This window comes from Sinocyclocheilus rhinocerous, unplaced genomic scaffold (assembly GCF_001515625.1).
Source record: "Sinocyclocheilus rhinocerous isolate Xijiao unplaced genomic scaffold, SAMN03320098_v1.1 scaffold263, whole genome shotgun sequence".
Taxonomy (NCBI): domain Eukaryota; kingdom Metazoa; phylum Chordata; class Actinopteri; order Cypriniformes; family Cyprinidae; genus Sinocyclocheilus; species Sinocyclocheilus rhinocerous.
This window is the reverse complement of record NW_015645086.1, coordinates 1,454,706-1,467,643: the sequence shown is the minus strand read 5'-3', so window position 1 is coordinate 1,467,643 and position 12,938 is coordinate 1,454,706. Positions and strand designations below refer to the sequence as shown.

Here is a 12,938-nt window from a genome sequence, read left to right as displayed (position 1 = left end):
GTCTGTCTCATGTAATCGTTCAATCTGTGTTTCAGCCGCGCAAAGACGTCAATATAAGGGCTTGTAAACAATATGTCACGTAATGTCACATTTACCTCAGAAAAACATATTCGGTGACTATGAACTCATTAGTCAGATAGAAAAATAAACTGTGGAGAGGGGCATTTTGCTTACTATTTGCACCATATAACATATTCATTACATTTTTACTGTTCTTCAATGTTTAATTTATGTTTGAATAAATCCATCAAGTTTTTATGACAGCCACCATTTAAATGTTTATATTTAAAAAAACGAATTGAAGTAGAAATATTAATATGTAACTTTATTATTTAAAAAACTTAATTAATTTTAACCTTCAATATTATAGTACTGTTGTACCAACTGACTGTCATATATATTTTACAGCATTAGTTGAGATTTTTTTTCCTTGAGAAAATTTGGCATGTACTGTACCTGATATATATCCAAAATAATCGGTATTGAATCGAATCGAATCAAATTGGTAATCGAATCAAAAGCTTGTGAATGAGAATCGAATCGAATCGTGAAATTTGTGTCAAAAGCCAGCCCTATAAATGAACACAGTGCTGCTCTTTACTCTAAAGCATGCAGCGCAACTGAATCTATACTTCTTTAATTAAATTGCAGGCTTTGATAATCACAATTTGATAAGATATATTTCACTATTTCAGTTTTATTTCCATTGGAGAGGTCAAGAATTCAAAGAGGATCCAAATGTTCTTGATATTTACACATATAAGAGGTTACTCTTCAATAAAAACATACTGCAAGTTTCAGAACTCCCCAGTTTAAAATATGAACTATTCTTTTCTACCCTTCTGAAATACCTGAAGTTGAAATCGGGAGAATCATGAAATCATTACCATATGTAATCAGTGAGGTGCATTCTGACCAAATCATGTCTGTACAACAATCACAAGAAGAGCGATACTGCTGTTGGATAAAGACGTCGAGTTAGACAGTCAAATTTGAGACGTAGTTCTGTCAGTTGAAGTAAAGAAACTGCACCTCCAAAAACTTTGCACAGCCTTCCTTCCAAGCAAATAGTTTGAGTGTTGATAATAAAATCAGTACATACCTGTGTACATGCAGCCTCTAATGCAATATGACAGTAATAACAGCACTTTTAATACTATATACTGAAAATTAAGCAAAAACAATTACCATGCTGAAACTGATGCTGAAGTGTGTTGTGCTGTTTCAGTTTCTTATGACTCCAGCTTAAACATTCATGGCTCTATAACAGCACTTGCCGTGTTGAGTATCAAAATGCACAACATGCTGTAAAGGAAGGTGTGGATATGATGAATGATCATTTTGACAAATATTGGACCTTTTTGGTGCAAAAAACTGCACACTTTATAAACTAACCTCGAGAAAAATCTGAAACTGCATTTCATGACTGCTTAAATGTTAATGTTGCATTTAATTATAATTAAGTTTTCATTAACTCACCCTCGTTTGGGAAACCCTGCATTATACAATAGAGCAGCATGCAAGACATATTTCACAAAGAATAAAGCCCAGAACAGCCTACAGATTGTACCGTTTAGGAAGGATAAGAATTGTGTAAACTACTTCCATTAATGTATTCATTAGTGCTTTACATTTCTTGTGCAGTATGTCTTTGGTTATTTATTGAACAGAGTACTCAGTTACTAAAGCTCCTTGAGCTGTAAAAGTAAGAGCAAAGGCCAAAGTGGGCCAGGCCAAAGCTGATATCACTCCTCTTCTCTATACAGAAACAAGTCTAAGGACTGTAAACCGTTTGGTAAGGACAGGGTTTGTCACGATATGTCTCACGTAATGGTATCAAGCAGTAGAGGCCATGTTTCAAACATGCAGTGATACTGTTCATCTCCAGAGCTATGTAAATGTGTCCAAAAGGGATAATACTCAATTTAATTTAGCCCTATTTCATATTTAGTGTTGCTGAAAAAATATGTATTGCTTTAACTAAAAGAATTTACATCTGCAGGAGCCTTTATGTTTTCATAATTTAATCACAACAAACTTATTGTAACTGTACAGTTTCTTTTTGTACACGAAATGTAATATATTAATCTTCCGAAATTAAAAAAACAAAAAACTTTTTATATACTCAATATATTTAGAGAGCCTGTTGTTTTCACATGTTGTAGCTAGTCAACTGCAACCTTCTGCCCTTTGAATCTGTATCTTAAAGAGATGTAGTGTGGTGACCTCTGCAAGCCTGATGCATCTCATACATCATTCAGAAACACTAAACCAGTGCGATCTTTAACTCTAGCAAACAAATGGCGCATTTAGAGCAACAGCACTCATAAATGAACCAAATGCATCCACTTCAAATCATATTGTAATTATTTACGGATCTATTTCAAATGAACAAATTAAAAACAACATGTGCAGCAAGTTAATCAAACAATGAAGCTGAGTAAGACAAACTCACTGAAGCACATGGCTGAATTTTTCATCCATTAATCCTAGAGGATGAATACAGAAAGTTATCACAGACTAACATCAGAGAAAACTGCTGAGGCTTAAAGGTACACCTTTCTCATTTGATTCACTGTCACCACACACTTTAACTGTTAAACAAACAGCCAACTAAACAGAACAAGGAAACGCTGCTTACTTACAAGTACACACTCACACATATGCAGTCAAGACAGTAATTCCCAGAGGTGGCGGTGATAGTATTATACAGCATTCAGACTGAGCATCCAAACTCTCAGCATGCTCTTCAAATTCCTACACACACAGAGAGAGAGAGAGAGCGAGAGAGAGAGAGTCTGAAAACATGCCCCGGCACTCCAGCAAAGCACTAAATGGGATCCAGTAAGGAGACATATGTCGTCAAAGCCTCTCACTGGGATAGGAGGTTCGCTAAACCTTTGACAAAGATTCAAATAAAGCCTGACCTGCCAAGTTATTCACAAACCATTAAAGAATAGTCCGGAAAGTGCTGGAATTCTTGCCTACACAACTCAACGCATCCGAACAACCTTGACATGAAAACACAGCAGTCTGGAGAGACTTTGCCACTGAGCTATTTGACTGAAAAAACAAACCTTGAAATGTTTTCCTCCTATAATCATTCGTAAACAAAAGAGTGTGATTTGATGAGCAGTCAAGTAGGAACCTGCTTTGATTAGTGATAGTAGCAGGCAGCGTGTCAACAGTGAAAATCCTCTTAGTATAAAGAAGACTATTGTCTTAATTCCTAATGCTGTCTTATAGGGTCGGCAGATGAACGCCGATTGCATTGTGCTGAGACAAAACACAATTGCTTGTTGATAAAACACAGCATGTGTTGAAAGTCACAATCATATGAGACAATTTTTATGTTTATACTCAATTTGATGACTAACGAGTGGAGTAGAATAATTTTTCTTTAGTGCTTTGTGTCATTTTGTGGTCTGTTTGGCCTGCCTATTGTACTTAATGCTTTCTACCACCATATGGCATATAGAAAGTACAAACATAGCCTTAATAACAGAGTGAAGGACATACTCACTTTACAGAATGTCTCAGTACAGCTGAACATACATAATGAAACAACACATGATCCCAGACTGGGACATATACACACAAAGCAAGCAAAGTGTAGACAATGGACACAAAGTTCTATATGTTTTGCATATAATGTGTACACTGCAATGTAAACATTATACAGAAATGCACCTTAGAACTAGCAACGATGACAAAAGTTGTTGGAGTAACAAGGAGGGGAAACAATTGTGTGAGGTTGCTTTTCTAGAACAGTTCAATAAACAAATGTTACTTATGTTTTAGCCACAAAATTGCCAGTTACTTTGTTTTTGCGATGAAGATTGTTCACAGTGGAAATGTTGCATCACACATTGTAAATGATTCAGAGTTCTTTAACAAATTGGTTAAGTGAATGATTCAAATGATTAATTCATTTAGAATTTAACAATTGTAATACTTTTTAAACACTTTTATTTAGCAATTACACTTTAATTGAACAGTGATAGATAGACAGACAGACAGACAGACAAATTATATTGTACCAGGACACTGCTTCTGAATTCCAAAGATTTGTCAACTTCAACATGTTCATAGCACGCCAGTGTCACTGCAAACAAAACCCCAGCCTGCTGTGACAGCTGCCTTCTGACCTTTGTCTGGAGCAAACATACTCATTCATTCATCATGATTCACAATACTACAAACGTAACTCATTATCTTTACACTGGAGGTTTTACAACATCATTAAAATATTTAAACAACACTAACAAAGCTTTAAAAACGCCAGAGAGGAGGTAAAGACAATCGACAACTAAGCCCTGACACAGAAACATTCATTCATTAGATGTCACAACATAACAGCACCTGTAATTAGAAGCAGGTATGTCGGCCCTCAGATGACCTGTACGTAAGTCTTACAACCGCAGTGTTAGAGTTACTTTAGGACACCTGTCACATATGAAATTTCTCACAATTTTGTGAGATTCGTCATGTTGCAGTTATTCATGTTGGCGGGTTTTGCGTGTAAAAATTTTGAAGCTTTTGGACAAGTCACAACCCATACACACATTCCCACTCTCTCTCTCCCATTTTCTTTCTTTCTGTTTTTCACTACTATATATGAACAAGCTACAATTAAAAATGCACACTACTGTTCAAAAGATTGGGGGCAGTTTTTTAAAGTGTTAAAGTTTGTTCACACAGGCTGCATTTATTTGATCAAAAATACAGTAAAACAGTAAGAATGTGAAATATTTTTACAATTTAAAATAACGGTTTTCTATTTGAATATATCTTAAAATGTAATTTATTCCTGTGATGCAAAGCTGGATTTTCAGCATCATTACACTAGTTTTCAGTGTCACATGATCCTTCAGAAATGATTCTAATATGCTGATTTTACAGCTTAAGAAACATGTTGAATAGAAAGTTCAAAAGAACAGCATTCATTTGAAACTGAAATCTTTTGTAACATTATAAATGTCTTTACTGTCACTTTTTATCAATTTAATGCATCTTTGCTGAACAAAATTATTAATTATAATTTATTTATTTTAAATCGTACTGAACTTTTGAACGGTAGTATAGTATAGTATAGTACCGTATATGAATGGCATTGCAATGCATATATATATGATAAGCAAACTTATATTATAGGATTGGCTAAAAAAAGGCTACTGTTTGAGGCTACTGTATGCACACAAATGCAAACAAATCAAAAGTAATTAGCAGACCTTACAGCTACTGTTCATCAGATGACAAAGCAAATCAGTCACGAATCCTGCATGTAGTTCAAACTTTAACTGCATTCCTTCTGATACAGAGAGGTGTTGAAAGGCACACATGTGTGTATGTGCATGAACATGTGATTTGCATGTTGAAACATGCAAATGATTTCTATGTCAGCTTTCAAACGTTTTTTTGTTTACCTTTTACATTCTTTCCCTATTAGTATAAACAGCATGTGCTTGTTTGCTTCCAAAATTCCAAAGTTACATTGACATACCATAAGTTTTATAGCACACTTTTAATATAAAGGAAGAAATTACACCAAAAGTGACACTTTCTGTATAGTAAGCAGTAAAATACAGTAAAATAACAGTTCCACGAAATGCACAAAATGCAAAACAGACAGATCCACTTACCTTTGATATCCTCGTCCTCTCACGCTGTTGTTCCTCTGACCTGCACTAATACAGTCAGACCAAACAAGCATGAACTCCACTCGCTGGAGCACAAACACTCATATGCAGAATGATAAACCTCTGACAGCTCACGGAAAGCTAGAACCAGTAATACCAGAAGAAGGGAGGTGACTCCAAGGCTAAACAAACACAGAGACATGGCAAGTCAATGGGAAGCGTGTGGCTGCCTATCCTGTTTCTAGAAAACCCATTTCAAAAGAATACCATTGAATTATGATAAGCTTTAGTGGCTTACATAATAGGGCAACATTTGGAATACAAGTCCATTTCATTCAATTTAATTCAGTCTGACATGATAACCAATGAGACTTTATTCAAAGTCATTAATGGCTCTCTTCGTCTTACAATGGAGTGAATGTTTTAAATATCAGGATAGGAGAACAGAAATCCCAGTTTCATGAGGTGTGTCCCATTATCCCATCAATTTGCTAAATCCATTCATAAGGAAACATTTTCCAGATGTTAGGCTCACTAATCTACTTGCTCTCCCTCCAAATATAATAATATTGCAGAGATCACAACAAAATAAATATATAAATAAATAAATAAATAATTCATGAAAGTTATGTAAGATTACAGAAATATTTAACTATTTTTTATTCAACTTTAGTATAAAAATATATTAAAAGTAATTAATTATGAATATATTTAAATCATTCAATTAAGTTTATTTGTATTATTGTATTGGGAAATAGTTGTTAGAAGTTAAAATAATTGTGAAATTTATGCCTAACATAAAAAAAAATTTAAAAAAAACTGTTCCACTGCAAGCTGGAACTTGCGAAACTCACATGAGCATGACAGCAGAATGCATCTTAATCATATGAAAGGAAAAACAAAATGCAAATGCCAACATGGTTGAGTGCCATTTATTCATTCATTCATACTCATAAACCATGAACAAAACAATGCCAGATAACAGAAGACATGATCCATGATCTTACAGTAAATGCAGGTCATACAAAATTATAGGGTTAACAATATAAATAATAACAATCTTAATCCAAAAACCAAATAAAGATCTTATATTTCATAACATTTAATAAAAGAAATGTCTATGTTTTATTTCAAGGACATTTTTGTTAACTTTTTCTACAATAATCCATTTACTAATACTATGTTTGGTCATCAATTTGTGTCAGATTGTAATCTGGATACTAAAGCAAAACTATTTAAAAAACGCTATGCTACATCACAGTACATCACAATTAAAACTGCCTGTAATGGTCTGTATTACTTTGCTATATTAGTTTGTGTGCTATTTCTACCGAATGGCCAGACCTGCTACCATTTTCGCACATCTTTCCGTTCACATACAATTTAGTCAACACAGCATTTTTAATACTAAGTGCAAAATTCTGTAAAATGCAACATTTCTATCAGCAAGCAGTCATTTAGGATGGCAGGATGGAGAGAGATGATGGGGGCGAGAAAGAGGGAGAGAGGAGGGGATGGAGCTCTTAATCTGTGCCTCACAGCAATGCAGTGAAAGTTTGGAAGTATCTGGGACAGACAGGAAGAGAGTGACGGAACCTTCCATTCATCTCGCTACCATTCAGAAACGTCCTGGGCTGTCAGCATTCCTGCACAGCACCTTGTCTGCTTTAATCATTTTAATAATACACAGCCAGAGAAGAGAAGACTCTCTTATGCAACTACCGTCACATTTCCATACTATTGTACGCAGGGTCGTCCTTAGCTGATGCGGGGCCCGGTGCGAGGTAGGGAGCGGGGCCCCCCTCAGTCCTTTCGCGATGGCGTCCCGGTTCACCGCGGGGCCCCCTCAAGCACGGGCCCGGTGCTACCGCACCAGTTGCACCCCGCTAAGGACGGCCCTGATTGTACGCAAGTCCACATTAAGATGATGCAGAGATATTGTAATCTCAGTCTTAGTATAGAAAAAAAGACACCTGAAAATGAGAAACTAACCTGAGGTTACTACCCTGATTTTGTTCATCATAGTCAAATTATGTTAGTTCATGAAATGTATTGTAATATAAAAACCTTACTGCAAAATATGTGTAATTCATTGATATTATAGACCTTATAGACCTATAGACTAGACCAAACAAGAAAATGCACAAAAACTAAGTTTTGCTTTAAGAGATTTGAAAGGACTAATTAAAGGAATAGTTCACCCCAAAAAATAAAGATTGCTTCTGGACAAAATATGAGTCCATAATACATAATAATGCTTCCTAGTGGAAAAAGTCCATGCCCTGTTGTCCTCTCACATCAAAATCAACCAACATATTTGTTTAGAACTGACCTGCATTAGCTTTTAAATGGTGCTTGATCTGTGCATATTTCTCTCCTAATTCAGACGAGATGACTTTTTCACTGGAGAAAGCAATAACATGGATAGAGGTTAAAAACATCTTAATGCTGCATGTGTTTATTACAAACATGCAGATTTTCGTTTACAAGAGATTAACTGATGGACTGCAGTCGTGTGGATTACTGTAAATGTAGATTATTGTGATGTTTTTATCAGCTGTTTGGACTCTCATTCTGACGGCACCCATTCACTGCAGAGGATCCATTGGTGAGCAAGTGATGCAATGCTAAATTTCTCCAAATCTGTTCTGATGAAGAAACAAACACATCTACATCTTGGATGGCCTGAGAGTGATAAAATGTATAAAATTTTCACTTTTGGGTCAACTATTCTTTTAAAACTCAACAACAAAAACTTAATTTCATGAGTTCGCACTTACATATAATTGGATTGAGCAAATAGTAAGTATATTTGGAGTGCTGTCCTGAGTGAGGGCTCAGAGCTATCCCTAATCTGGGATGAGAATAGTTAAGAGTGAGGAGTTGGGGTGGAGGAGGGATTCCAGAAAACTGTTGTGAGACAGAGGTAAGTTGGCTTTATATTAGGGCTGTCAATAGATAAAAAATGTTTTATCTAATTAATCCCACCCTTTTTCTGTGATTAATCGCAATTAATCGCACACTTCATGAAATTAAGCATAGACCATTTATCTTGTTTCAAATGTTTATTTTGTCATCATTTGCTATATTTTTTCAGCAAAGTAAACCAAAAGATTGAAGGGTGATTCTCAAAAAACTGTATTTTCTGCAAGCTCAGAATGACACCAAAAGAACTCCAAAATTCCAAAAGCTTTTTTACATTTTAGAGAAGTCAAGTTGCGATACCGAACAGGACCTCATGGTAATGTCAAAAAGACCCTAAACCAACCGACGGCTGACTGCATACATCTACTACAGTACACGGATCCATTCAGAATAACTAAACAGTAGGGCTGCACGATATATCGAAATTATCGAAATATCGCAAATGTAAATATCACAATATGCATATCGCAAGGACGTGCGATATCTTAATCATTTTAATAATAGGCTACTTAAATCAAAACGTTGCAAAAGGTCAAAGTTTTAGTTCGACGCATATAGCAGATAATTGCTTGACGTTAAAAAGAGTTGTGCAATAAGTTGCAGAAAACAACTCTTTGCCGTCTCGTCTTGCTGTCTGACAGACTCACACCTGAAGCGCGCACACAAGCCGCATCTCGCACAACATATCTTCCGTTCTGCCGCACATGTGCAAAGCGCGTGCACACACACAGAGACGCGTTTCAGACGGCACGCGAACACCGAGTTGATTCGTCTTTTGCATCTCCTCATTTTTGAACAGACACATACACACAGAATTATGTCAATAGTACCCGTCTCGACGATCATTCTCGTAAACGCAGTCGGTTATGTTTTAAATGAATGTAAACAGCTGAGAAAGAAATCGGATGTGTATCATTATACTGGATCCGTGCAGTCGGTTTTAAAGGGACAGCAGCCAATAAATACGTGCTCTTGAATGTGTGTGGAAACAACGTGAATGTACGGAAATGTCTGTGCCTGTGCATAAATACAATGTGCGATCAGTGATCAGTGCGTCAAGAGCACTCATACACGCATTAATATAATGGACTCACGCGTGCTTACTGTACAATTCCTGTACGCCACCGCAATCACCTTAACCTTGATTGCAGTCTTCATCCATCAAAACTTTACTAGCAAGACACTGGTTATCCAGTCGCAAAAACATAGTTCCCTCTCGAGTGGGAACTCTATGCTGCGTCGGCAGCATTCGGCATTAGAGGCTGGTTGTGAACGCGTCATCTATTTCGGACAGTTTACTAAGTAGTAGGCTCTCTGTGAGTCTCCTTTACTGCCTTTGCTCTGCAAACATCCTGAGTATGGGGTGGAGGCGAGTGTCGTCAGGCTTCCTCTCGCTACAGAGAGTTATTTCATTGAGGCCTCCGCTCACCAGAGCTCCACTAGGGCAGCATCTGTGAGTTGTAGGCTCTCTGTGAGCCTCCTTACAAGTTGTCCTGAGCATGGGGCGTTGTTAGGCCTCCTCTTGTTTTAGAGAGTCGTCATGCTGAGGCCTCTGCTCCTAGAGCTCGGTCATCTACTGTGAGTATCATCAGGCCTCCTCTTGCTACAGAGAGTTATTTCTTTGAGGCCTCCACTCGTCAGAGCTCCGCTAGGGCAGCATCTGTGAGTTGTAGGCTCTCTGTGAGCCTCCTTATAGGATGGCCTGAGCATGGGGCGGCTCTCTGTGAGCCTCCTTACAGGATGTACTTACTGTGAGACGTAGTTAGGCCTCCTCTCATTTGAGAGTCATCATGTTGAGGCCTCCACTCCTAGAGCTCGGCCATCTTCTGCAAGCATCATCAGGCCTCCTCTCGATACAAAGAGGAGGTCTTTTATCTTCTTTGAGGTCTCCACTCACCAGAGCTCCGCAACATCTGTGAGTTGTAAGCTCTCTGTGAGCCTCCTTACAGGATGTCCTGAGCTTGGGGCGTAGTTAGGCCTCCTCTCGTTTTAGAGAGTCGTCATGCTGAGGCCTTCGCTCCTAGAGCTCGGCTAGGTATTGGCTAGGTAGTATGGAGTGCTGCTAGGCCGTCTCTTATTGAGAGGTGTTATATTTAGGCCTCCACTCTGCAGAGCTTCGCGGGCCAGTTGGCTCTTCATGTTAGGCTCTCTTGAGCCTTCTTGGATGCTAGCCTCAATAAGAACGTAGTTAGGCTTCCTATCTCCTGTTGAGGCCTCCAGTCTATGGTCGCATTGCTGGTGCAGGGGTGAGGACTCCTTTGAGTGTTTGATTTATTTCAGCCAATAAGGCACTCATCCCTTCAGCATGGAGGCGTGGGTATAGCCTACCGTTCCACATAGCGCCCTCTGGGGGATGTAGCGTAGAGTTCCCAGGTTACGTCTCAGGTTATGCATGTAACCATGGTTACATGCGTAACCTGAGACATTTTGTCTGGGGCCGGTTGCACCAGTGTTTTGTCTGAGGCCAGTTGAACCACGTTTTGAATATGGGGCCGGTTGCACTAGCTGTACGCATGTTACAACTTAGCCTAGTTTTGACATAAATGGGCACTCAGTTACAACTTACGCACTACTAAATATTATTTTGTTGCACCATTACACTTAGTTGAAACGTAACTCTATGTATAAACTAAATATTTATGGAAGTGTCCGGTCAGGAGTAAAGTTTGGAATGAAATAGCAGACAACTGAGTGCATGAATATGCTCTTCTTTTACCCGACAACCTTCAATCCTGCAGACATATATGATGCTGCTGACATTTACACTCACATACATATTAAGAGAGAGAACAATATGTGAATAAACTTCCTTTTTAGCACTTCTTCAACACCCCATCTACAGCACGCCTCTGTGTGTCATAATAAATAAATGGCATTTCTTATGTTTTTTTTCTCTTTCAATATTTATTTATCCTTATTCATTTCAATTACAGTTTCTGAAAATTATTTACATATAAATATAGCTTACTTTATAGGCTAATGTTATTATTCATGATTAAGTGGTATAATTTTTAATAGAAACTTATTTTACCGTTAGTTACGTGAGGCAAACAAAGTTAGAATGAAGGATAAGTTTAAATTCACAGCAAGTTCTGGTCATGTATTTGAAGGCTTCTATTGGATCATTTAGGGTAAACATCATGTGACTACGCATTAATTTACAGAGAATTTACAAACTACTATCTACGTCCTGCCTTACGAACAACTGGTGCAACCGAATAATGTACAGATTTATTTACAAACTAGCTAGTAGTTATTAAGTCTCTAATGTGGACTTAGCATTCTAATTTAAGTAAGAACTTATGAATGGCTGGTGCAACCCTACCCAGGAGGCCAGAATAAGATCTCATAAACATTTGGTTCAAAAGTAAAGAAGTGCAGGTGATAAGAATGAGCCGTTCAAAGGATCCTCCAGGACTGAGTTCCAGAGAAGCTTTTCCAGTGCTGCCTACTAAGTGCTCAGGTGCTGTTGTTTCAGATAAGAGTACTGTAGGCATAGTAGAGAACAAAAAGAACTTGATGGTAGCTTTGAACTCAAAGCTCCTTGTTCTAAGATGGAACTAAGATCATCAGTTCTAAAAATCTGGATGACTGCGTTCTGCCCCAACTTGCTGAGCAGTTCGTAGTTGATTTACCCCAAACATTTTTTTAATTATTATCTTCACAACATGTTATGACAGAACCCCCACAGCAGATAAACAGGAAACCACTGCCTATAAATCAAATTCACTCAAGACACAAGAGTTAAAAACAGATGCAACTGTGAGAATGATAAATTCAGTACATCAAATATTTTAATATGGGGGGAGAAATAATACTGACGGGCTCTGAACCTCATGTGTAATCAGACCAATAGATGGGCGAGACGTCACGGGCGGGTGACGTAATGACCAGGAAGCTATTAAAGCACGTGCGGTGAGACCAGCGTCAGCTTTTTGTCATTCAGCAAGCGCTCTGTGTGTGTGTCAGTCTGATATCTGTTTGTGAGTCTTATTTAGTGTTGTCTGTCACGAAATCTCAAGACAAAACCAGACACTAAGGCGAGGGCAGGCAGCGTTCAGGCTGTGTGTTCTTTCCTGCCCGCATTACTTTGCGGGTGGGGATACACACAGGTTGTTTGTTGTCTGCTTGAGAGAGCTTTCACTAGCGTTTCTCGCGGTGCCGGCCCCGCTTTTGCCGAGGCGGAGTGGCGGCTGTGCTCGTGGGTTTCGCGTATGGATCTGGTGGAGGGAATGTAGACGGGCGCGTCCCTATCTACTTCCTTAACCACCAGATCCAGCGCCCGCTCTCTGGGTTTCGGAAGCCCGCGCTGCGGTCCTTCCCACCGGGGAGAGGGCGCGACGCTCCGCCTGTCTTTCTCCGAGGAGATTGATA

At 38.3% G+C, this 12,938-nt stretch overlaps 1 protein-coding gene across 5 annotated transcripts in view; it reads right to left on the bottom strand.

Moving 5' to 3' along the window:
* Window positions 1-12,938, bottom strand: part of chl1a (cell adhesion molecule L1-like a) — a 64,684-nt gene that overhangs the window by 34,920 nt on the left and 16,826 nt on the right. For 3 of the 5 annotated variants that reach the window (XM_016509136.1, XM_016509139.1, XM_016509140.1), the window contains exon 2: window positions 5,643-5,821. The exons of 1 other annotated variant lie outside the window; for it this stretch is intronic. The gene's annotated coding sequence lies outside the window, so the exon portion shown is untranslated. Of the gene's footprint in view, window positions 1-2,645; window positions 2,666-5,642; window positions 5,822-12,938 lie in introns of those variants that run through there. One more of the 5 variants, XM_016509138.1, reaches the window with a different exon arrangement.